Raw genomic sequence first — 27,044 nt, forward strand, 5'->3', positions numbered from 1 at the left:
CATGTCCTAATTTTCTCCTCTGCCGTCGGCACCATTTAGTGGCTGAATGTATAGTACTGCGTTAGGTGGCAGGCACAGGGACAATGAGAAGTTGTGATTATGTCACTCTTCCTGGCCTGCTGCCCTCACTAAGCTCCTGAGCAAGCTATCTGCCATTTCATTTTTCATCTTGGAAAAAAAGTGAAACATTACAATATTACTTTAGTTTAGCCACTGCCAGCATATTACAAGATCAGCTTTGTCCATGCTGTGCCCAGGTTGCACCTAGGACAGGTGCCTCTACCCTAGTTACCCTACTGTCTTAGGCATGCAGTGCAGCTGCAGCACCTGTCCATTTGTCTTGTGGAGTTTGGCTGTTCCAGAGTTCATCTGATCCCCTAAATTAGAGCCATATGGATAGTGCCCTGAGAAGTGGGAATGCAACCCTAATCAGCAAGGGGGGAGGGAGCGATCACAGCATGAGCACCTGTGTGAGAGAGTGTCATGAAATATGGAAACCCAAACCTTACTGAAACTAGAAGCCATCTGCCAAGCCACATAGTGGGAGATTGGTAATTGCCTTTTTGGCAATCTATTAAGGAACTAAGAAAGCTGGAGCAGAAATGGAATTGCAGAAAGAAAAACAGAAAGGGGGGGGTAGGTTAGGTTTATCCCCACCCCCAAATAATAATATGAAAAATAGCTTAAGGGCTTCCTGAAGTGTTGTGAAAATTCACCCAAACTTGGATTTCTGGATGCAGCCCTAATCTAATTTCCCAGCTGGTGTCATATCTCACAAGTTGAAAGCACCAGTTTTAGTTTCTCAGATTCACAAAACTCTTGCTCTAATGACCCTCAGTACTATTGCCCATTCATTTATCTCACCTGCTTGGTTCATCTCTGGCTAGTTTTGACTATTAACCAGGTAACTGAAAAACAGTAATAAGTCTACTAGTCCTGATGCCTCTATGCTACCTCCAGTATCAGAGGGAGTAGGCCTATGTAACCAGTTGCTGGGGAACATGGGCAGGAGGGTGCTGTTGTGCGCATATCTGCTTGTCAGTTCCTGGTCGACAGCTGGCTGGCCACTGTGTGAACAGAATGCTGGACTAGATGGACCCTTGGTCTGATCCAGCAGGGCTCTTCTTCTGTTCTTAAGTCTGACCTCTAAAAATATAAATGCAGAGAAGAGAGGTTGTCCAGAAAATGAGAGAATGTTCTGATGCAAACATAGGAGTGCAAAGGCAATAGATCATTCCTTTTCTGGTCATCTTTTAAAATTTGGTTTTAGTTTACACTTGTACTACAAATCTTCTCATCCTCCTCCCCTTCCATGCTTCTCCCCACGGGTCCATTTCTTTCATGGTTTTCATGCTTAAACTGTAAACATTTTAATTTAATTGTTGTATTTTGTGACTGCTGGGGAGCTTTGGGACTATGGATCTGATAAATGTGTCAGGGTACAACCTTATGGCCGCTAGTCAGTGGCTAGGCAGCCAGATGTCAGGGGTGTTTCTGAGTGCAGGGAATGGGATAGCAGTTCAGATTCTGAAGGAGAACTGCCAGACATGGGGGAGGTGTTTTCCCAGGCTAGTCCAGATATGAGTAGGCCGGCTTCCCAGGTTACAAATGTTCAACTGGCTGAGGATGAGGGTCCCTCTTCACACACACCCCACGAGAGGCAGCGAACAGGAGGAGGCGGGGTCTGGGGAGTATGACCTAACAGATGCCAGATGCAGGTGCAGAGCAAAGAGAGAGATGGCTGGGGCGGAACTTGGGAACAGATTAAGAATGGAACCGGGGCGGGGCGGTAGACAGTCTACCCGATTGACCTTGCGTGAAAAGCTGCGCTTAGAGGCCTCATGAGAAGAGAGGGACCTCTACCCCTTAAGAGGGAGGCTAGTCAGACCGCCTCCCTCTTCAAATGGCGGGCAACTCTCGTAACTTCCTTTTGAATCCCCTGAAGGCATTCCCTTGTAGACTGAGAGTCACTGAGAATTTGCATCAGTATGAACCTGTGAAGTAGTGGATTAAAAGCTGTAGACTGAAGCCTCTTGTCTGTGTATGCTTGGGCTTAGAAGTAAAGTGGGGGCTAAAGGAATCCTGACACCATAGGATAGGTGGGTTCCTGCACTCTGAGGTCGGCTCCCAGAGAACCTACCCCCATCCCCTCCTGTGTTGCCTCATAGGCAGCAAGGATCGGCCCCGTGCTCGTAAGAGCAGCATGGAGTGGGAAAAACAGGGTGTTCCTGGGAGCGGGGCAGGGCAGGGAAGTCAGAAATGCCGATACGACACATCCTATGTGTCGTCCAGACTCCGCTTCCCATGCTCCAAGGTCCTGCGGCTAGATAGCTGAAATTGGCTGTCTAGCTGTGAAAGCCAGGTTGGGGGAGCGAGGAGGAGATCCACTCCTCACCACTGCTCCAGCCCTGCACTGGATAGGTGGTCACCCCTGGGGTCGGAGGCAACTGTCGATCCACATGGGATTGCTCCCTAAATGATTATCTGGGAATGATGAAAACAATTGAATTGAGAAAGTGCCCCATGATATCCTGATTAGCAAACTAGCTAAAAGTGGGCTAGATGAAACAACTATCAGGTGGATCCACAGTTGGCTACAGAATCGGACTCAAAGAGTGCTTATCAATGGATCTTCTCAAACTGGGGAGAGGTAACGAGAGGGGTACCGTAGGGCTCGGTCCTGGGCCCAGTGCTCTTCAACATTTTTATTAATGACTTGGAGGAGGAGGTACAGGGAATGTTGATCAAATTTGCAGATGACACAAAAGTGGGCAGGATAGCCTTGGAAGACAGCAACAAAATTCAAAGTGATTTTAATAGATTTCATAGGGATAAATGCCAAGTTCTGCACCTAGGAAAAAGAAACCAAAGGCGCAGTTACAAGATGGGGGATACATGGCTCAACAATACAGGCGAGAAGAATCTTGGCATTGTTGTAGATCACAAGCTGAATAGGAGCCAACAATGTGATGTGGCTGCAAAAAAGGTGAATGCTCTTGTGGGCTGCATTAATAGAAGTGTAGCTTCCAAATCCCAGGAAGTACTAGTTCCCCTCTACTCAGCACTGGTTAGGCCTCATCTTGAGTGCTGTGTCCAGTTCTGGGCATCACACTTTAAGAAGGATGCAGACAAACTGGAGAGGGTTCAGAGGAGGGCAACAAAGATGATCAGGGGACTGGAAACAAAGCCCTATGAAGAGAGACTGAAAGAACTGGGCATGTTTAGCCTTGAGAAGAGAAGACTGAGGGGAGATATGATAGCACTCTTCAAGTACTTGAAAAGTTGTCACGGAGAGGAAGGCCAGGATCTCTTCTCGATCATCCCAGAGTGCAGGACACGGAATAATGGGCTCAAGTTACAGGAAGCCAGATTCCAGCTGAACATCAGGAAAAACTTCCTGACTGTTGGAGCAATACGACAATGGAACCAATTCCCTAGGGAGGTGGCGGGCTCCTCCACACTGGAGGCATTCAAGGCGAAGCTGGACAGCCACTTGTCAGGGATGCTCTGACTTAGATTCCTGCATTGAGCAGAGGGTTGGACTTGATGGTCGTATAGGCCCCTTCCAACCCTACTATTCTATGATTCTAAGGGAGAATATGCATTTGGATTGTTTTTCCCATAATAGCAACTTCATTGCGGCAGCATACAGCAGCTTCTGGAAGTGCGGAGGTAGAGGGGAGTGGTTTTCCTTGAGACAGCAGCACAGGGTTAACTCTCCCCTGCCCCTTCCCACAAGCTGTGGTCGAAATTGCCCCTCTCCCATGGATGCTATCTAAGCAAACCAAACAAACATCAAAGCCTATCGTCCTGGTTGCTAGGTATGGGGGGATGCATGTGTGGAATTTTCCCCTGTAGAACTTTGTAAAGTAGCATTTGGCTTTGCAACGGAAACTTCTAAGGTAGGAGTGCAGAACCTAAGGCCCATGGTCCCAATCTGACCCTCCCAGGTCCCACAGGCGGCCACATGCTTTCCCCCAAACACTGATTGTTTGGTGGTTTCCCAGCCTTTGGGTAGCTTTTCCCCCCATGCGAAAAAGTTGAAATGCCTCCTTACTGGCAGGTAAAATATGCTAAAATATGCTGGTATTTTTTGTTCAACCCATTTTGCCTTTGACCCTGCCCATCACTGGCATGCGGCCCCCGAGAGCTCCTCCAAAATGGAATTTGGCCCTTGGACTGAAAGAGGCCTTGATTCTAAGGCCTGGCAACAGGAAAGGACCAGCTCCAGGTTTTGGGGGGCCCTGGGCAAGCTGCCCTCATTGGAACCCCCAGCGCTGACTATCCCTGCCCCTCCCCACCCACTGTCATTTAAGTCTCCTGACAGTGGTGGCGCACCCATCAGCCGTCAGCACTGCCATTTTCCTTGGCCCCAGAAGTGAGCAGATTTTCCTGGCAGCAGCACTTTAACAGTCTGGCAACTGCGCTACTGCTCAGCTCTGATTGTCACCTGCTGCCCTCCATATCTGCAAGATGTAAAGCATGGCAGCCACAGGTGCCAATCCGGGATGAGCAGCTGCTTGGCTCCCAACCCTTCTCAGCGGCAGCACTATCGGGCAAGCCCACCAGGGGTGTGTGTGGTGCCGTCAGGGGTCAGCAGTAGCTGCACTGCCAGTGGACAGGAGGTGGGGAGCGGGCCATGCCGGGGTGGCTGGGCCCCAGAAGATGCCCTGCTCTGCTGGGTGCTGATAGTGGGCCTGGGACTGGACAGTCATCACCCCCCACACTGCTTCAGTCTCCTCTGCTGTGGGAAGATCGAGGAAGTGCAGACCATCCATGTGTCTAAGAGGAGGTGCCTCACTCTCAGGGACAAAAACTCCAGGTAGTTCCTGGCCCACTTGCTCATTTCTTAAGGAGCGCCTCCAGCAACACCAGACAGGCTGCTTAACAAGATCAGCCTCGGATGGCCTTCTCTCTGTCCCATCAGCCAGGACAGCTAGACTGGTGGGGACGAGGGAGAGGGCCTTTTCTGTGGTGGCCCCCACTCTGTGGAACTCCCTCCCTAGGGAACTCCGCCATGCCCCCTCTTTAATGAGCTTCCGCCGTGCATTAAAAACGTGGTTGTTCAGGCAGGCATTTGGGGTGGGTTAGGGTATTTTAGAAAATGTTTTTATTGTAGAATTTTATTGTCTTAAACTGTTTTATCATATGTTGTACATCGCCCTGAGTGGCTGGGTGACCAGCCAGATGGGCGCTTAATAAATTTAATAAATAAAATAATAATAAATAATTTCGGGTGGACTGAGGGAAGGGAGGACTGTTTCCTTCCCATTTTGGGTGGTCGCTTATGCATCACCAAAAAAAGAGGGCAAAAGAGGACAGATGTCCATAAATTTTGCCAAGGCTAATTTATATGTATAGATGCAAATTTAGAAATAATGGCTATAATTGTATGTGTGTATGTATGTATGCATTTATTTTCTTAGTCGCCCTTCTGGCCGGCCACTCTGGACGATGTACAACAGTACAAACAGTTTAAAACAGTAAAATCACACATTAAAACATCGTATTTCTAAAAATACCCTAACCCACCCCAAATGCCTGCCTGAAAAACCAAGTTTTCAATGCATGGCGGAAGCTCGGGGCATGGTAGAGTTCCCTAGGGAGGGAGTTCCACAGAGTGGGGGCCACCACAGAGAAGGCCCTCTCCCTCATCCTCACCAGCCTAGCTGTCCTGGCTGATGGGGCAGAGAGAAGGCCATCCGAGGCTGATCTTGTTGAGCGGGCTGTCTGGAACCGTATAGGGCTTTAAAGGTCAAAGCCAACGCCTTGAATTTGGCCCAGAAAACAACTGGTTTTCAATAGGAATGCAATGCATTTCACCATAACAGGGAAGAATGTGGTGCGGTAACCTGTGTGCCTGCTCAATCTGCCACCCCAGATCAGGCGACTTCAAGGCCCCTCCTGCACTCCATCCTTGTGGTTCATTATCTTTAAACTAAACTTGAACCGGACAACACTTCAAACAGAGGACGCCTTCAAATAGAGGACTGTCCTCTCTAAAGTAGGCCACCTGGCCACCTTTCTCCTGTGGCCACTGCAGAATCTTGAAAAAGCAGCACTGGAAGCAGCAGCAGGAACTTCGAAGTCCTGGGGAGCGCACAGTCGACACCACTGTCCTCCCACTGCTTCAGTCACCGCTGTTGCCAGGAAGAGACTATCTACCTGCCCCAAAGGCAGTGGAGCCTAGTGGCTCCAATGTCAGTGGGGCAGTGCGTCCACTCCGGGTTTCAGTCAGAACCAGTCAGAACTCTAAAGGAGCTATTCAAGGTGCGGAAGCTTGAATGGCCTTGAATGGCTCCTTTAGAGTTCTGTCTGGTTCTGACTGAAACCCCACAGACATTGAAGCCACCAGCTTCCACCGCCCAAAGAAGCTGCTCCAGACCCAGAGATGAAATCATGTGTGTTTGTGTCTGGGAAGATATTTTCCCATGTGGCCACCTTTAAAGTGCATGGTGCAGTTTTCATACACCACCTGCAACTTCCTTCATTGTCTATTTACTTTAGCGTAAGCCGCTTCTGCTGTGTGGGGCTGTTGTCACACAGAAAGGTGAAATACAAGTATTTCAGATAAATCAATGAAATCATAGTTTTGAATAGACGACTTCCACAGTAACAGCACGGTTCTTCCCTCAACCCTTTTAGGCAAGCAAATTCTTGGATCTGGCAGGCCTACGTAATGAGTCGTGTCCGAGTCAGAATATGGGGTGTTATGAATGCTGATTTTCACCACAATAAGGCCTGATTCGGCTTCCACTCAAATATATAATAGGCTTTTCCTGTGTGTCCATCTGGACTATTAAAAGAAATAAAATAAAAAGATTTAGATTTGGTTCCAGTAGGATTCCGTTCCTTACACTCAGCGAGCTTTTCAGTTGTGGTTGTGTTCAAATTTGCTGATGCCATGTTGTTCCTAACTCAGTAAGACAGCTGTTTAGGCATGGAGGGCTTTCTTTTTTATTATCATTAAAACACATTAGCTACAGCATAGCCTGTCTTGGAGAACCTTCCCACAGAAGAATGTTTGGATATTTCTTGCAAGGCAATGATATCACAGAGGAAGTTGCACTTTGTAAGCACTTCTTTTTATGAAGACCAAAGACTCGAAAACAAGCAGAAAGGAAACTGGGCGGGGGCTTTTAATGTTTTTTTTTTTTTGCTTTGTTCTGTGCTTTTTTGCCAACTACATTTTTATAAGTACTTTGTGAGTAGCAAGGAGATTAAGGTAATAAGATATAGTTAAGGTAAGCAGATGGTTTTGAATTAAACAGTGACCTTGAATGGTTTCCTATTTTAAGGCGACCAGGAGCTGCTTTATAAAGCTAATTTGTCTATCTAGCCCAGTCTTCTCCAACCTGGGGCCCTCCAGATGTGCTGGTCCACATCATCTACTGACTGGCAGCCTGCCTCCAGCATCTCAGGCAGTTTTTTTCACATCAGCTGCTACCTGGTCGTTTTTTAAAAACTGGAGATACCAAGGATTGAACCTGGGCCCTTCTGCATGTAAGGCATGAGATGAAATCCTGGGAAAATAGTCGGCCATTATACTCAGAACTGTACAAGTGAGACTGGCAACAGGTAGAGCAATCCTATGGCCCCTGGACAGCGTCTGGAGTGGATGGGGGGCAGATAGTTCGGATTCCTGGATCCGAGGTCAGAGTTCCGACCTCAGATCCAGGAGTCCAAGCTCTCCTCCCCGCCTCACCGGTATGGAGAGAACAGAAAGGGGGCAGTAATGTGGGAGGAGAGGGGATTAGGGAGGCTGGCTTACGAAGAATCCTGCAGCCTCCTCTCTTCCACAGAGCTCCAACTAGATGGGTGAAAACACCTGTCTAGCAAAAATGCAGAGCAGGGGGAGTGCGGAGGCAAAGATTGTCTTCACGCTCCTCCCACTCTGCATAGGATGCCAAAGTTGGGGGCAGACGGGCATCCCAATAGGATTGTGCCCAAAATGCTGTAGAGTGGAGCGCAACTGTTCAAGATATTCAATTCCCCCTCCCTGCTGTTTTTGTTGGCCAACAGTCAGCACTCTTTGGACACTGAGCATGCTCAATCCTCATTCAGCTGCTTTCGGGGTGGGGTGGGAGGGGTCATGCTTTCCCCCCAAAATATATTTTTGATGTACTTCTGCAAACCTTGCTTCCCCAAGCGTGTTGATACCTTCCTTTTGTGAGTAAATGGTGCCGTTTTGGCTACACATACAATGGCATTCGCCTCTGAACGCCAGAAATAGAGGAAATGATACTCTGCGACTGCATACCTGTTGAATAAGCCAATCCCCCCAGCCCCCCTAATATAGGGCATCTCTACACCAGCCTAAAATCCCTCATTTAAAAGGGCGTTTCTGCTTCCATTTTAAATGCAGGATCACAACGACTCCCTTTTTCACCTGATCCCTTTCCCCCCACCCCCTTCCCCCTCCTTCTCCCTGTATCTGATTCTTCCATTATCTTTCACTGATCTCGCTCCTCTTCTTGCCGTTTTTCCTCTTTTCACCAAGGGAACTGAAGTGGAACACAGCGGGGTAATTTGATAGCTCATTATCTGTGATCTATTTAAAAATGGAACAAAGTGCATTTAGTGCAGGAGATGCTCTGGAGGGTCACGGGGTCATGTAAAGAGTCTGCAAACTTCCCTGAAGGAGTTATCTCAATTGCAGGATAAAAGCTCCATGTGAAGAAAGCAGTAGCTCTCCAGCTTCCCACACTTCAACCTGAATGGATTCCTTCTGTGGGGATTTTTCAGATCAGGAAATGTGGGAAGCTGGGGAGACTGCAGAGTAATGGAGGGATGTGTAATAATAGAAAAAAAAAACATACACACCGCACCCAAATACACATATATTGCACACTCCCAAATATAAGTTAAGGTCAAAAACATCACCAAAAGAAATTCTAAAGTGTTCAGTGACTGAATGGAAGCCTCTAAAACTTCCAGGAAACTAGAGGATAGATATTGGGCACAGCACTATAAAAATACCATCTGATTTGCAACATCCCTAGCATTTACTGGCCCCCAAAGCACCTTTGTGCTGAATGGGGCAAATCAGCTCTCTGGACTGACACGGAACAGCAATAATTTTCCTGTTCTTTTCCAGGGAACCCCTTTTTGTTGCTCAAGGAATCCAAAATGTGAAGGATTCCTGTTTTAAAAGATCAGTTTCCCCTTTCTCTTGGCCAAAGGAACTGAGGTGCAGAGTATTGGAGGCAGCTGCAGTGAGGACACTAAGCAACTCTGTGCCTTCTGCTGTGGTACACTGTAAATAAATCAGTTTTTTGTACTGATGGCATTATGTTATGTACTCAGGGACAACTGAGTAGGTCTTCCTGGAAGATGTATTGCAGTTAATGAAAAGGATTATTCATATGTATTTGACAAGTCAGAATCAGCAGTCATCATTCCTTAAAAATACACACACAACACCCAAAATATTTAGTTTTGCAGGTACAGCCTTCAGCAAGTCCTACCAGTCTGATCATCTTAGCATGTCAGGCCCAGCCCTTCTTAATGCAATGCAGAATCTTATATACCCTGCATTCTGTTTTCATTTAAGCCACTCACACCCACTGACAATTCTGTATCCATAGATAAACTGAAATATCCTAGTATATTGAGGATGCAATGCTGTGTACATTTACCTGGGAGTAAGCCCCATTGAAGTGAACCCAGTGGGACTTGCTTGAGTAAACATGCATAGGATTGTGCTCCATTTACGGTTTTAGACTGAAGAGAACTAGGCCCAAATTGTCATAAACAATAAACTGAAGGTGCTTCAACTGTCCCTGTTTATCAAAGAGACTGATTTTCTAGTCTGGGAAATAATTGTTCCGATTTTGCCCTTTTAAAATCGCATGCACTTTTAAAATCGCATTCACACAGGAGCACTAGAATTCTTTAGATCAGGTCCAGCCCTGTCATTAGGCAGAATGAGGCAGTGATCTCAGGAGGCAGAAGCTGGAAGGCAGCAGTACGGTGTTGGAGGCAGTGCCATGTGGCATGCCATGTAACCCCTAACCTAGCCTGCTGCCTTCAGGTGCAGTGAAGGAATCAAAAAAGGATTCAACTGCCAGTCCAGTTAGCTTTTATATATGGAATGCAAGGGGTCACCATCTTTGTTTTTTTATTCAGGCAACAAAATGTCTTGGGCCGTCCCTGCTTCAGATATAAGCCCCACTCACCCACTTCTAGGTCTCTAGAAGTTAAATCTCTGAGTGAGGGTGTGGATAAACCTTGACTGAAGTGCACAAATATGTAAATACAGAGGTTTGGATCCTGAGTTCTCTTCTGTGAATTGAAAAACCTCTATTTACGGAAGGGCTTTTGATCCAACAGAGGATCCTGCTGGCAGAAGAGCAGGGAAGTAACTTTAGCTGATTCCGCTGTAGCCCAGCAGTCTGCCCACGTTCCAGAGGATCCCACAAGCTTCCAGAGCAGTGGGGGATGGGCAGCTACAAAGGGCTGCAGGTGGAAGAGTGGATCTGGAAAAGTCACCTTCCCCTTTCCACTGGTGGAATGGATTTTGGATCCAAGCCATAGACACTAATGGTGCAATCCTGTGCATGTTTAGACAGCATGGCTGGCTGGGGAACACTGGGAGTTGTAGGAGTTTTTTCTGTCTAAACATGCATAGGATTGCACCCTAAGGTGCTTCCAGAGGAGGCTTTTATTGAATCATTGCACCACCTCATTCGCGGAATTTTACAGGGGTCCAGATGTCGTTGTCTTCCACTCTTAATTCTCCTGTGTTTCCCCACCGTTTTTTCCACCTTTTCCCTTACCAGAGATAATCCATTAAGAAAGAAAAGGCAGAACAGCTGCACAATGCTTTCTCATTGGTAGTGCTAGGAGACCTCCATCTGGAAGCACATGAAGGCTGGGGTCTCCAGCATGATGCCCATGGTGCCCGCTAGGCCTCTCCTGATTTTTGTTTTGTTTCATAAGGATTTTTAAAATTAAAAAAACAATTAACCGAGAGACTAACGTGCTGCAAAGTAAAGCTCTGCCCTCCAGCACCATCCTTAATTGGATTCAAAACAGTGGCCCTGAGGTCACACACCCGCCCCCCACCTTGTACTTAGGTTCTTGGGCAAGTTACTTTTCTTTTAGTCTCACCTGTTTGCCTTGGGGGAAATGAGTGTTTTGTGACTGGCCATGCCAACCATGGCAGCCATTTTATAAATGGGCAAGCCCACCCCCATGGCAACCATTGTGTGAAGGTGCTCACAACACTCTCAAATTTTGAATGTGTCCACTGACCCCTGCCCTAAGGCATCATCCAGCGCACAGAGTGCCATTTTATAACCTGAAGCTAATGAGGTTCAGTTTGAACTGTTATGTATGATATATTATAGGACAGTTATGTTTTTCCAGCAGATATTTTTAACCCTGTTTGCTTTTAAATCATGTGACAAGACCTAGATAGTGCCTAAGTGGATTCTCCTTGCTTGGGGCCACGTTCTCTGAAGGATCGTCTCCTCCTATATGTACCTTCCCCAACCCAGAGATCATCCTCAGGGATCCTTTTCCAGGAGCCTCTGCCAAAGGAAGTGAGGCGGGTGGCTACCAAGAAGACAGCCTTTTCTGCTGTGGCACTCTGGCTGTGGCATGAGCTCCCTCGAGGGGTTTGCCTGGCACCTACATTGTACTCCTTTTGGCACCAGTGAACAGCTTTTTATTTTCCCAGCATTTTAGCACTCCAGTCAGCTTTGCTGTTTTTAATCTGTATTTTAAATCTCTGCATTGTTGCTAGGTTTTATTCTGGTTGTACTTTCATATTGCAGTTTTAAACTTTCATATTTGATATTATTTTATGTTGTGCTTTGTGGTTTTAATTTTTGTGAACTGCCCAGAGAGCTTCAGCTATTGGGCAATATAGAAATGAAATAAACTGTCTACATGCCAGTGCACTCATTTCCTTTTCTCCCACCCATCCCCACCAGATAGTAAATATTGCTGAATATTTAACTTGTGTAGTAAGCAGAGAAGAACCTTCAGCAATGTGCATTACTGGGTGATGGGAGAAGTTTTTCTCCCTTTCTCATAATACTAGAACCCAAGGACAGCCCATGAAGTTGAATGGGGTGAGATTCAGGACAGATAAAAGGAAGCGCTTTGACATGCAGCACATAGTTAAATTATGAAATTTGCTACCACAAGATATAGTGATGACCACCAACATGGATGGCTTAAAAGGGGGATTGGACAAATTCATGGAGGATAAGGCTATCAATCTGGTGCTGTGGTGCTGGAGGAAAATTCTGAGAGTGCCTTGGACTGCAAGAAGATCAAACCAGTCCATACTCCAGGAAATAAAGCCAGACTGCTCACTTGAAGGAATGATATTAAAGGCAAAACTGAAGTACTTTGGCCACGTAATGAGAAGACAGGATACCCTGGAGAAGATGCTGATGCTAGGGAAAGTGGAAGGCAAAAGGAAGAGGGGCCGACCAAGGGCAAGGTGGATGGATGATATTCTGGAGGTGACGGACTCGACCTTGGGGGAGCTGGGGGGTGGCGACAGCCGACAGGAAGCTCTGGCGTGGGCTGGTCCATGAAGTCACGAAGAGTCGGAAGCGACTGACTGAATAAACAACAACAACAACAACAAGGCTATCAATGGCTACTAGTCATGATGGCTATATATTACTTCCAGTATCAGAGACAGTATGTACACCAGTTCCTGGGGAACATGGGCAGAAGGGTGTTGTTGTTCTCATAGCCTATTTGTGGGTTTCCCACAAGCAGCTGGTTGTCCGCTGTGTGAACAGAATGCTGGAGTAGATGGACCGTTGGTCTGATTGAGCAGGGCTCTTCTTATGTTTGGGGGGTGGGGGATCCTCTAGGCAGTGATCAGTGTGACAATATGGCTGCTGCAAGTACACAAGTAAACAAGCATGTCCTTCTGCTGGGATGCAAAGACCTTTTTATTCAAGCAGACCTTTGGCATGTAAAGGGGTCTGTTGGGTTGGATGCTATTTATATTCCATTATTGTTTAATTGTGCTTTAATACGTTTGTTTTATTGTTTTAATCAAGCTTTATTTATGATTGTATGCCACCTTGCGTGCTATTTTTCTAGGCAGAAAGGTGGGGTACAAATCAAATCAATCAGTCAATGTATCTATTTACATCTTCAAAATACTGAAGAGTATATAAATCCCTAGAGGAGGCTCACTGTGGAAAGTGCTAAAGAGCACATGCAAAACAGGTCATCTTGAAATCCAAGTTCCTCAAATGCATCCTGTAGAAACAGGCTATTAACAAGAATTAACTACTTTATATTGAGAAGAACAAAGGTAGCAAAAGCAGTTAAGTAGGCAAGTGACTATATGATTAATCAAAGCTAACAATATTATTACTAATGTTGTTGTTAATGTGTCATCAGTGTAGATGGTGACTTATACATTTGCAGAAGCAACATAGGCTGAAATCCTACCCACACTTACCTAAAAGCAAGTCCCATTGAGCTCAATCTTCTTTCTCCACACCATACATACTTTTCTTCACTTGTATCCTGTCTATGGGGGTATCTACCGAGGGCTTTTACTCTGGTTCTACTCCGCTTCCAAGACTATTGCAGCAGTGTGACGCATGCCCCTCTCCATAGCTAGCATGGCTTTTCTTGCTCAAAATCAGGTTTCTTTTTTTTCAAACTCATTTTGTGATGGATTTTCCTGTCATAGTGACTTCAGTATAGTTTGGGAATCCATGTGACCTCAGCTGACTTCAGTGCGGGCTGTGGGAAGCGGCGCTGATTGGCGGAAGGGACAGTTGCATGGGGTAGGAACATGGGGAGAGCAGAGGGGTGAACATGTCTACCTGGAAGTAACTCATTGCCTTCAATTGCACTTTGCTGAATACAGGAGCAGAGGGGTCAGGAGAATTCCTTTGCCTGTTGTTTGAGTGTGGGAGTGAGGTGGGGGTGGGGAGCCAGCCCTGTTCCTTTAAAACTGCTCTGTTGCGAATGTGCGCTCAGTTGCTGCCTGTTTTAAATATTCATTGAGCATGGGAGTGGGGAGGGGAGCCAGCCACAGTTGCTTTCAAATGGCTCAGTTGCAAATGTGCATATAAACTTAATGATTCTAAAAAGGGATCACCTGCAAACGACCCTTATCCCCACTAAGAAATGGTGCCGGGGAGGAGAGGCACTGGCTAAACATGTTTACTCAGAAATAACTCTCTCCAAGTACACTTCACTGACCGTGGGAGGGGGAGAGGGCAGGGAGCAAGCCTCTGCTCATTCACTGCCCCAGACCTACAGTTAATGATGTTCAGTTCTGACTCCACCCGCACAACCTTGAACGAACATGGCTTCTGGTGCTGTTTGCCCCGAGAAAGTGGGGTTTCCTCCAATCAAAACACCGCTTTATAGGCTGCATGTGCTGTGCAAGAAGCAAATTTGGTCTCTTGAAAATCCGGTGTTAAACAGATGCCCCTCATATACCGTCTGCGTGTAGATGTGGCCTTCCTCTACTCACCTTTTCCACTGGTGCCAGATACTGTAGCCTTTCCACATAGGGGAATTGCTCCAGCCCCTTGATAATTTTGATTGCCCATTTCTGCACATTTTCCAACTCTATAATATCCTGTTTGACCAGAATTGTACACAGTATTCCAAGTGTAGTCACACCATAGATTGGATAAGGGGTGTATGATCTTGGCAGTTTTATTTTCAATTCCTTTTCTAATGATGCCCAACAGGGAATTTCCCCAATACCAACCACACACCGGATTGACATTTTCATCACAACCCCAAGATGTATTTCTTGGTCAGTCACTGCTCAGGGTTGTTGTTGTGAGGATAAAATGGAGAGGAGGTGGACCATGTAAGCCGCCCTGGGTTCCTTGGAGGAAAAAAGGAGGGATGTCAATGCAATAAATAAATAAATAATAAACTGCATTTGCCATTTTGATGCCCATTCTCCGAGTTTGGAGATATCCTTCTGGAGCCCTTCACAATCCCTCTTTGATTTAACCACCTTAAATAAATTGGTGTCATCAGCAAATGTGGTCACCTCATGCTCATTCCTATTTCCAGATCATTTATGAACAGGTTAAACAGTATCTGTCCCAATACAGATCCTTGGCCCCACTGTTTACATCTGTCCATTGGGAGAACTGATCATTTATTCCGACTGTCTTCTTTCTGTTCTTTAACCAGTTACTGATCCATAAGAACATAAGAAGAGCCCTGCTGGATCAGACCAAGGGTCCACCTAGTCCAGCATTCTGTTCACACAGTGGCCAACCAGCTGTCGACCAGGAAACCACAAGCAGGACTCAAGTGCAACAGCACTCTCCCGCCCATATTCCCCAGTAACTAGGGTACACAGGCATACTGCCTCTGATACTGGAGGTAGCACATAGCCATCAGGTCTAGTAGCCACTAACAGACTTCCTCTCTGGGAATTTGTCTGACCCCCTTTTGAAGCCATCCAAATCGGTGGCCACCACTACATCTTGTGGTAGCGAATTCCATAGCTTAACTATGCACTGTGTAAAGAAGTACTTCCTTTTATCTGGCCTGACTCTCCCACCTGGTTCTCCCACCTCTACGTTTGCTCAGCACCCTTTGGTCAGGGGCTTTAAAACGTTTTGGAAATCCAAGTAAACAGTGGACCACCAGTATGTACTAGCAGCACTGTAAGATCCTGTTTCTTAATAGGTTTACAGCATTTAGTAGGTTTACAGGTTTACAGTAGTCCACCATTTTGTTCACATCGTGGCCAACCCACTGCCCATAAGAAACCCACAAGCAGGATATGAGCGCAACAGCACCCTCCCACCCAAGTTCCCCAGCAACTGGTGCACATGTCTCTTCTTATGTTCTTATGACTGTGGAGTCTTGCAACTGTATTTCCCAAGAGCCTCTGCTGTGACCAATGTCTCTTACATAGAGAGGAGGTTTGGCTTCTTGGAGGGGTGGGGGAGGGAAAGGAGCTACTTACAAAGTAATGGAACCTGCCTGGGAGCAGATCTGTGAGGACTGGTGCACCAGTGCTGGCGGTGGCGGCTGATGATGATGATTTGCATTTCTGTGCCACCCCATAGCTGAAGCTCTCGAGGCAGTTTACAGAAGTTAGAGATGAAGCAGAACAGGGGTGTGCAGACATCAGGCTTGCAGGACGTACTTTGGTTTTTACTAGAACCCCGTGTTATTGTTGAGCACTGATTAGTGTATTGTATTTTATTGTGATATTGTTACATTAACTGCTTGGATAATTTTATAAATAAATGAATAAATATAATATCCATGAATCAGAGCCTGGTACAAAAGACATGCATGTAGAATTAAAGCATTCTTAACTCAGGGATTTCTTTAAATACCAGGATTTGGACTACAACTCCCTTCTGCCCCAGCCAATGGTTGGGGATAATGGGAGTTGTAGTCAAAAGCATCTGGAAGGCAGCAGGTTCGTGAAGGCTGCTGTGTGATTGCTGGAACCCACCACAGTCACAATTAGGACAGAAGTTGCCTTCAGCACTTGCTTCCAATCCTACTTAGACACACTATTGATTTATATATTTTTTGTCAGGATTCCCTTTTTGCTTGGCTGAGAACTCCAATAGCCAAATCAACACTCAGACGAGGCTGCATTTCCAAGGCTTTAATTCCATTTACTCTAATGAGGCATACAGATGCAAATTGCTAGAGACTCACAGACTACAAAAGAAACAGCCTTCAGGGAGTTCAAAGGGAAACTACAAAAGTTGATCTCCGTTTGGGAAAAAGGCGGCAAGCTCTCTTAACTTAAGGGGTGGGAGGGGAAGATCTCCCCCTCTCCCGTGACGCCTGTAGGCGCAGCTGTTGAAGCCAAGCCAGTCGGGCACAGCGCGAAGTTCAGTCCCTGCGGTTTCCCACTTGTGCCTGTGTCTTGCGTCTAAGAGTTCAGGTTGTTCTTCCCTTGCCTCCCCCTGTTAGCTATCACTCCCAGGGATGTGTGAGGGGGGCGGCTCTCCGTCCAGCTGTGCCTCTGAAGCCTGGGAAAGTTCCTCCCCCACATGTTGCAGCTCTTCCTCAGAATCTGAGCTACTCTGACACTGTATATGCTCAGAGGCAACCCTGACATTTGTTATGCTGTTATTATGAAGCAACTTAACAACTCTGTACAATAGGATCCATCCTGGACATAACCGAGAATGTTTTTTCAGCCACCTGTTAGCAATTACCTCCAGACAGAACTTGAAGTTACATTAGCAAACACAGTGTTCCCAACTTTGTGTTTGCCAAAATAATGGGGAATTGGGGTGGGGGGTGGCATCCCCACCTGTTGTTTCACCTCTGTAAATTCCACAAAGATGTTCCCCTAGGGTGGCCAGCTATCCAACTTTAAAGAGGACAGTGCTCTGTTTCAACAGCTGTCCGGGATAGTTCTGTATTTGAAGGCATCCTCTATTTGAAGGCCAGTCCAGTCCAAGTCTGGTTTAAAGGTAAAGAACCCTATGAAGGAGGAGAGCAGGAGCCTTGAAGTAGCCAACAACAGTTAGCACCCAGACAGCAGAGTGAGCAGGCATGCAGGTCACGTCCATCAGTCTTCCCCACTATGGCGAGATGTATTGTATTTCTCTTTAAATATATAGCTTCCAAATTTGCATCTATACACATGAATGAGCATAATCAATTATTATGCAAAGTGCCCCCCTTTTTGGTAATGCATTTCCTCTTTTTTGGACAATATGTAAGTGGCCACACTGTGTCCCCAACCCCCACTCCATATGGACTCACTTCCCAGTTTTGGAGTCTGGCCGGGGTAAAAAATAATAATTAAAGCTACCTTGGAGAACACTAGGAGAGCAAAGACTGCTCTCCCTTACTGCTCTCCCTTACCCACTGATTCCCTCTTGAAAATGCCCCCTAGGGCTCCCTCATTAATTAGGTACGCTATGTTTCCCTCCTAACTCCTAGAGTCACCCTTACAAGTTTCAGTTTTCTGTGGACTTTATGCAACGGATTTCCAAATAAGCCACTCACCCCTCCACCCCTACATGTGTCATCACCTATCAACATCTCACTGACACTTTAAACCCTGAAACTTCTTGGATTCATAGCAACTTTTGTCAAGATGGTCAGTATCTCCACAGTAGCATCAGGATGGCAGGGTGGTTAGTCATTCTGCACCCAGAGATCACCTCCGATCTATTGTTCTGTGTGTCACCAAGCCACATTCCATTGCCTTCCACTGCCTTGCATTGGGAACATACACTAGAGTCTCATTAGAATGCATTACTGTTTTACAGGACTGACAAAATGTGATGAGTCACCATTCCAGCAGCAGCTACCAAATGCAAAGCCCTTCACGGCAGCAGGCTTGGCTCGATTCCTAGTTTTGAAAATGAAAGCAGGTTTTACCGCCAAAGTAAAGGGTCAGCTTCTCCAAGGGCCGTCTCCGCTTGCACACGCTAGCAGGGCACCAAGCCCAAAAAGGATACAGTAGCTCGCAAAGAGAGAGGGAAACAAAAGACTGGAAGAGAAAGAAAGAGACCCAAAGCCAAAGGTTTGGCTAGTAGGTTACTTCAAATCAGTATGTTAGAGTCAGCCGCTTCTCCTTTTGATCTTGCTGTTGCATCGTTGACTGCCTAGCCCCTAGTCCCCAGCATCCAATGCTTCCCTCAACAGCTCTCCCCAACCCCATCAACAGTGCAATACCTCTCCTACCGGAAGATGGTTGAAACAAAATCCAACGGTCCTTCTTTTTCAGCTAAAAGGTTTGTGAAGTTTTTATGATAATAGTTGTTACAATAATATTAGATTACTGTAATGTGCTCCATGTGAGACCGCCCTTGTGCCTGGTTTGGAAGCTGCAAGCAGTGCAGAATGCAGCCACAAGGGTGCTTAGTGGAGCACATGGCTACACACACATTACACCTGTACTGAAAGAACTGCACTGGCTGCCTGTTAGCTACTGAGCCATGTTCAAAGTTTTGTTGCTGATATTCAAAGCCCTAAAAAACATAGGACCAAGAGACCCCTGAGAATTTCCAAGGAGGCCTCGGACAGTCTGTTGTCAAGTAAGGGCACATAAGCGGGCCCTTTCGATAGAGGCATCGACCCTCTGGAATGCTGTCCCTTGCGTGGTCCAAGAGGCAGAAACTGTGGCAGACTTTAAATGCCAATTGAAGATGCACCTATTAGCTCAGGTTTGCCCTGATGTGTAATTGCATTGCTCTGTTTTATTGTTTCTGAAATCTTTTAATGTATTTATTATTTTATAGTGTTTTCCTATTGTATTTTATATCATTCTTATGTAAACTGCTTAGAGATCTTATTATATCAAGCAGTGCAGAAAATAATAGAATCATAGAATAGGAGGGTTGGAAGGGGCCTATAAGACCGTCGAGTCCAACCCCTGCTCAATGCAGGAACCTAAGTCAAAGCATCACTGACAGATGACTGTCCAGCTTCATCTTGAATGCCTCCAGTGTGGGAGAGCCCATCACCTCCCTAGGTAATTGGTTCCATTGTCATATTGCTCTAACGGTCAGGAGGTTTTCCCTGATGTTCAGATGGACTCTGGCTTCCTGTAACTTGAGCCCATTATTCCGTGTCCTGCACTCTGGGATGATCGAGAAGAGATCCTGGCCTTCCTCTCCGTGACAACCCTTCAAGTACTTGAAGAGCGCTGTCATATCTCCCCTCAGTCTTCTCTTCTCAAGGCTAAACATACCCAGTTCTTTCAGTCTCTCCTCATAGGGCTTTGTTTCCAGTCCCCTGATCATATTTGTTGCCCTCCTCTGAACCCTCTCCAGCTTGTCTGCATCCTTCTTAAAGTGTGGTGCCCAGAACTGGACACAGCACTCAAGATGAAGCCTAACCAGTGCTGAGCAGAGGGGAACTAGTACTTCCCGGGATTTGGAAGCTATGCTTCTATTTGTTCTTGTTCAGTTGTTCAGTCGTGTCCGAGTCTTCGTGACCCCATGGACCATAGCACGCCAGGCCTTCCTGTCCTGCGCTTTCTCCCGGAGTGTGCTCAAGTTCATATTCATTGCATAGGTGATGCTATCTAGCCATCTCATTCTCTGCTGTCCCCTTCTCCTTTTGCCTTCAGTCTTTCCCAGCATCAGGGTCTTTTCCAGAGAGTTTTCTCTTCGCATTAGGTGGCCAAAATATTTCAGCTTCAGCTTCAGTATCTGTCCTTCCAATGAGCACTCAGGGTTGATTTCCTTTAGTATGGACTGATTTGAGCTCCTTGCAGTCCAGGGGACTCGTAAGAGTCTTCTCCAGCACCACAGTTCGAAAGCATCAATTCTTCAGCGCTCAGCCTTCCTTATAGTCCAGCTCTCACAGCCATACATTACTACTGGGAAAACCATAGCTTTGATTAGACGGACCTTTGTCGGCAAGGTGATGTCTCTGCTTCTTACTATGCTGTCTAGGTTGGCCATAGCTTTCCTCCCAAGGAGCAAGCGTCTTTTAATTTCATGGCTACAGTCACCGTCTGTGGTGATCTTGGAGCCCAAGAAAGTAAAATCTGTCACTGCTTCCATTTCTTCCCCTTCTATATGCCAGGAAGTGATGGGGCCAGATGCCATGATCTTAGTTTTTTTAATGTTGAGTTTCAAACCAGCTTTTGCACTCTCCTCTTTCACCCTCAACAAGAGGCTCTTGAGATCCTCTTCGCTTTCTGCCATTAGGGTGGTATCGTCTGCATATCGGAGGTTGTTGATAATTCTCCCAGCAATCTTAATTCCGACCTCTGAGTCATCCAACCCGGCATTTCTCATGATGTACTCTGCATATAAGTTAAATAAGCAGGGTGACAATATGCAGCCTTGTCGTACTCCTTTCCCAATTTTGAACCACTCGGTTGTTCCATGTCTGGTTCTTACTGTTGCTTCTTGACCCTCATACAGGTTTCTCAGGAGACAGGTAAGGTGGTCTGGTACTCCCATCGCTTTAAGAATTTGCCACAGTTTGTTGTGATCCACACAATCAAAGGCTTTAGCGTAGTCAATGAAGCAGAAATAGACGTTTTTCTGGAATTCTCTTGCTTTCTCCATGATGCAGCGAATGTTGGCGATTTGATCTCTAGTTCCTCTGCCTCTTCGAAACCCAGCTTGTACTTCCAGTAGTTCTCGGTTCACATACTGCTGAAGCCTAGCTTGTAGGATTTTGAGCAACACCTTGCTGGCATGTGAAATGAACGCAATTGTGCGTTAGTTTGAACACTCTTTGGCGTTGCCCTTCTTTGGAATTGGAATGTAAACTGACCTTTTCCAGTCTTGCGGCCATTGTTGAGTGTTCCAAATTTGTTGGCATATTGAATGCAGCACTTTAACAGCATCATCTTTTAGGATTTTAAATAGCTCAGCTGGAATACTGTCATCTCCGCTAGCCACATCACATTGTTGGCTCCTATTCAGCTTGTGATCTACAACAATTCCAATATCTTTCTTGCTTGTAGTATTGATGAGCCAAGTATCCCCCATCTTGTAACTGTGCATTTGGTTTCTTTTTCCTAGGTGCAGAACTTAGCATTTATCCCTATGAAATGTCATTCTGTTGTTTTCTGCCCAGTGCTCCAGCCTATCAAGATCACTTTGAATTCTGTTTCTGTCTTCCAGGGTATTAGCTATCCTGCCCAATTTTGTGTCATCTGCAAATGTGATAAGCATTCCCTGCACCTCCTCATCCAAGTCATTAGCTAGTTTGCTAATCAGGATATCATGGGCACTTTGTCGAAAGCTTTGCTGAAGTCGAGGTATATTATGTCCACAGCATTCCCACAGTCCACAAGGGGGGTTACTTGATCAAAAAGGGCAACTAAGGGTGCAATCCTATTGAGATAATCAGCAGCCTCCTAAGTTGGACACTGCCAAGTATCCAGTGCAGGGCATCTGGAGCATTGAGGTGATCCTCGCTTCTGTGCTTCAGCCGCCCTGCATTTTTGGCTAGACAGATGATTTTGCAGTCCAGCCGTGGCTTCAGGGCGGGGGAGGGAAGGTGGCCGCGCATCACATAGGAAGCTGCGTAATGCAGCTTCCACAGTCTCCTCCCCTTCCTGCCCCTGGGACCACCCCTTTTCCTCATCTCCATGCTCCAGAGATGAAGATGGCACAGAGAGAACCGTGCCAGCTACGAGGAAGCAGGGGGAGGTTTCTGGGAACTGCATTCAGAGCCCTGGCTCCAACCTTGGCTTCCAGAAACCAAAACATCCTGTGGCCCTCTAGACAGTGCCTAGTGGCCATAGAATTGCTGCCTAAAATGATCAAGGGGCTGGAGCAACTTTCCTATGAGCAAAGTCTACAACAGCTGGGATTGTTTAGCTTGGAAGAAAGGAGAGTAAGGGGAGACAAGATAGAGGTGTACGAAATTATGCATGGTGTGGAGAAAGTGGATAGGGAGACTTTTTTCTCCCTTCCTCATAATACTAGAACCCAATGGGGTCATCCCATGAAGCTGATTGGTGGGAGATTCAGGACAGATAAAAGGAAGGGCTTCTTCACACAGCGCATAGTTAAACTATGGAATTCGCTACCACAAGATCTAGTGGTGGCCACCAATTTTGATGGCTTTAAAAGGGGGTCAGACAAATTCCTGGAGGAGAAGGCTATCAGTGGCTACTAGTCCTGATGGCTATATGCTACTTCCAGTATCAGAGGCAGTAAGCCTATGTACACCAGTTGGGCGGGAGAGTGCTGTTGCACTCATGCCCTGCTTGTGGGTTCCTGGTCAACAGCTAGTTGGCCACTGTGTGAACAGAATGCTGGACTAGATGGACCTTTGGTTTGATCCAGCATGGCTCTTCTTATGTTTTTATATAAGTAGTTTAAATAAATAAGAAAATAAATATAAAAATAAATATTTAAAAAACCATGTTATTTCTATTACTAATTTAAACTACTTTAATTGTCACAACTTTTCTCCAAGGAAACTCGGGGATTACAATTCAATAGAACAGGCATGAGTTTCTAACACAAATTTCTTAATACATTTATATAGCTAAGATTGCTATAATTCCGAGGGGAAACGATGACAGCTGAACTGACTTAAGAGTGCTCAGCGTTCATAGAGCAGATGTGCTGTGTGTGTGTATTTTCGCAGGCCTTCACTCTAACCATATTGCCCTGTGTAACTTACTTACCATTACGTGCCAGGCTTTCTCATTTTTTTTCAGTTGGCATAACTCAGTCAAGTCATCCAGCAGGCAATCTGGCCTGTTCTGTTACAGATTAGAGCTTTAAAACCAGTTCTGGAGGAATAGGTATCGTAAGCTATTATTAAAGATTCATTTGTCAAGAGCTCAGGTATGATGAATCCAATCTAAATGCATGCTGAAGGCTTATAAGTCACACTCACGTGGATGTGTGACAAGCCAACACTTTCCCCAACACTTTTGTGCCATGATGAGGAAATATTATGGCATCAGGTTACAAAGAGATTTCACTACATCCAACATTAGCAGTTTTTATACATGCAGAGTACATACTTAAAGCCAAGGGTGCACAACCACAGGCCTGGGGGCCAAAGTTGGCCCTTCAGGGGTCCAAATCCAACCCTCCAGGGGTCCCCAGAAGGCTTTTCCCCTTCCCCCCCCAACCACCAATCATTTGGCGATTTCCTGGCTTTTGTGTCCCGTCCCCCCCTACACACACACAGGTTGAAAAAGTTTCCATACTCCTGCTTTAAGCACTGGTGCTCAGTGTTTCAAAAAATAAATTCAAGACCCTGTATACTTGTGCCCTCCATTGTGCCCTCCATGGGGCAGCAGGCACAGAATTCAACTGCCTGAGTATTTGAGTTTGCACTTAAGAAAAATTGAGTTTCTAGCCCTTCACCTAGACTGTGAAGATGCGTTCGAAAACATGGGGCAACGGCTCCTCAAATCTCAGGTGCCAGGGAATTGTCTGAATAAGATTTTCAGGTTGCAGTCTTATGCATGTTTCCCAGGAAGTGGGTGAATACAGATGACCATTTGCCCAGGTAACACGCGTATTCACACATGCATGGGAGGAGGCTGGTTAGGGGAACTCCGGAGAGAGGGGGTAGCAAAACCACTACACATGGGCCTGTCAGACGACCAGGAACCACGCGGCACCGCATGGTTCCGTGAACCCCTTCCCCTCCGAAGTTACCGGGCAAGCTTACCCGAGTGGTTAGGGCGCATCCCGATGTCCTCCACAGTGCAAATGGGCTCCCAGTGGCTGCTCCATTGTCCTGAATGGCCATGCAACCATAGAAAAAGTTTGCAGTTGCTACAGCGTTGCTCATAGTAACAGATGCACTAGCCCGCAGACTCTGTGGTCACAGCCTGGAAGACCTCCGGTGCCCGTGTTAACCACCAAGGAGCCTGACCGTCGACACGGTAAGCCTCCTTGGGGACACTTAATCCTTTTGCAGGGGGTAGTTACCCGGCGTGGCTTAGTAACCACACAGAAAGTGGTTTTCTCCAGTGGTTCTTCTAGACGGCCATAGGAATTTTCATTTTCTGGGAAACTCAACTCCCCTCCGCCTCTGCCTGGTAGGCAGCGCAGTTCATCCCCGGCTCCGCGCTCATGAACGTAGTGTGGAGCAGCTGAAAGGGGGTGTTCCTGGGGGCAGGGCAGGGACTGCGGAAGTGCTGTACGACGCTTCCTATTCACCACCTGGCCTCCCCCTCCCTGCTCTGAGGCGCCCTGGCTATACAGCCAAAATCAGCTGTCTAGCCACAAATGCAGGGCAGCTGGATCCCCTCTGCGCGCCGCCCGCCCTGCGTTGGATAATCAGTCACCTTCGAGTTTGGAGGCAGACGACTGTCCCCATAGGATTGTGCCCTCCATGGGGCAGCAGGCACAGAATTCAACTGCCTGAGTATTTGAGTTTGCACTTAAGAAAAATTGAGTTTCTAGCGCTTCACCTAGACTGTGAAGATGCGTTCGAAAACATGGGGCAACGGCTCCTCAAATCTCAGGTGCCAGGGAATTGTCTGAATAAGATTTTCAGGTTGCAGTCTTATGCATGTTTCCCAGGAAGTAAGTCCCATTGAGCTAGGTGGGGGTTACTTCTGAGTAGCCATATATAGGATGGCAGTGCCAAATGGGTGTAAGAGCTTCAGAGTCCTCACATGTGCAGCATATCCAGAATAAATTATGTAATATAACTAAAAATGCAGAATGAACTGTATAAAACAAAGCCACAAAATTCAGTTTTTTTCCAGGCAGAGTTTGTACTGTCCGGGTGCAATTTTTTAAAAGAGCAATATGCACAGACTTGAGTATGGAGTGCTGTTACATGAGTGTAAAAAGGGAGAAGGCCAGGAAAATACATGCTGATATTTTTTAAAGATTCATCAGATATCAAGTTCTGTCGCTGATGGTTTACTGGTACACATCTCATTTCAGATGCTGAGGCTAACCCAGCATAACAAGATGTGGGCAAGTTAAGGAAAAGCGAAGCTGCAGCTGCTGATGTACTTGATGTACAAGAACATGACAATAGAAAGCGAGGAGGAAGAAAGTTCAGTTGGTTTGAGAATAGCTCCATGCTTTGAAAAATCATTCTTGAAATGAAGCAGGCAGATGTATCATAGAACAGACGAGTGGAAACTGGTTCACATGTACATGTCCATCTGTGGATGATGGCAGCATCCAGTAACAACTCGCATGTATAAATGAACCATCACAGATATGATATCACAGACAGAACTTTTATCTCACCACTGACACAGTGCTTTTTTGATGGAGTCAGTTAATACGTGGAGACTTTAATCCTTTGCTGATTTACCTTGGAGTAAGCCGCATTGAATTCAGTGGGACTTATTATGAGTAGATATGTGTAGGATTATGGTTGCACTTTCACTTGCTGTATGGCAATCCAGTGATGACTCAATGGAAAAGACCCTGATGCTGGGAAAGATTGAAGGAAAAAGGAGAAGGGGACGGCAGAGGATGAGATGGCTAGATAGCATCACCGATGCAATGAATATGCACTTGAGCACACTCCGGGAGAGAGCGCAGGACAGGAAGGCCTGGCGTGCTGTGGTCCATGGGGTCACGAAGAGTCGGACACGACTTGACGACTGAACAACAACAACAACAAACCCAGTGATGAATTTGTGAACCAGGCCTTGATGACTGGCAACTGAAAACTGAAAAGCACAATGCATAGGATAAGGTAAAGCTTCCATCTTTATAGATTTCATGGGCAATCACACATGCATATCAACACTAGATGTTGCGGTCACCACACCGTTAATATATTTTATCCCAGCGAGTTTCATAGTTGAGCAGGAATGTGAACCTGAGTCTCATAAGAATATAAGATGAGCTGTGCCAGATCAGACCAAAGGGCTAATCTGCTTTATATTTGTATATAAAATATGTAGGGTTTTATCCAGCTAGAATTAAGCACCCTGAAGTACTATTGATTTCAGTGTGAGTTAAGGATATTCTTAAATCTTTCCCTATTAAAATCAATGAGAGTTACAGTTGAGTTTAATTTTGGCTGGATCATGCCTCTACTGTTTCCTTGCCACAAGCTTTTCCTGTTACTGTTTAATAGGCGTGTATCCATTACTCCTCCCTCAAATACTCTACGGTGCTGTTTTTAATTTACTTCTGTTAAAAGGCTAGACAGAGTGCCTAATTGTTAATAAAACGATAGTCCTTTTTCTAAACCAAGCTGAACAGAGAGCATGTTATTGTGACATTTCATGCCAAGAACTGTTTTAGATTAAAGTATTTATGGATCTGGGAAGTTTGGGCTGTGTTTGGCTTTCTATCACCACATTTGTATGAATTTATTATGGATGTAACCCTGCTACTATTACTGGAAGGGTAAATGGAGGTCTTCATTTGATTAAAAACATTTTGTCATCTGTTTGGGTTGCAAAGAATCCTTCACATAGTTACTCAAGTTATAAGCCCTGTTAAAAGCCATGGAACATCTGCATGGATAGCAGAATGCAGGATTGTAGCCTTTGTTTTGACTGGCAAAAAAGGCTTCCAGTGCCACAGAATGCCATGTGCAACTCATTTGCTGTGGAGTTTTTAAAGAAGTTGGTCCTACTTTCTACTGAACTCAGCTGGCCAAATTCTTGTGCAGTTCAGCCTGTTTGAGTGTCCCACAAA

General features: G+C 46.1%; 1 long non-coding RNA gene across 1 annotated transcript in view; it reads left to right on the plus strand.

Moving 5' to 3' along the window:
• LOC146348861 (uncharacterized) overlaps window positions 1–26,793 on the plus strand; it is a 72,777-nt gene extending 45,984 nt beyond the window's left edge. The window contains exons 4-5 of the long non-coding RNA XR_014790742.1: window positions 18,237–18,704; window positions 25,317–26,793. This is a non-coding gene — a long non-coding RNA (uncharacterized LOC146348861). The remainder of the gene's footprint in view (window positions 1–18,236; window positions 18,705–25,316) is intronic.
• Window positions 26,794–27,044: the final 251 nt, after the last annotated feature.

The sequence above is a fragment of the Heloderma suspectum genome, chromosome 4, assembly GCF_057233095.1.
Source record: "Heloderma suspectum isolate Gila_16-S chromosome 4, 16-S_ref, whole genome shotgun sequence".
Classification (NCBI taxonomy): domain Eukaryota; kingdom Metazoa; phylum Chordata; class Lepidosauria; order Squamata; family Helodermatidae; genus Heloderma; species Heloderma suspectum.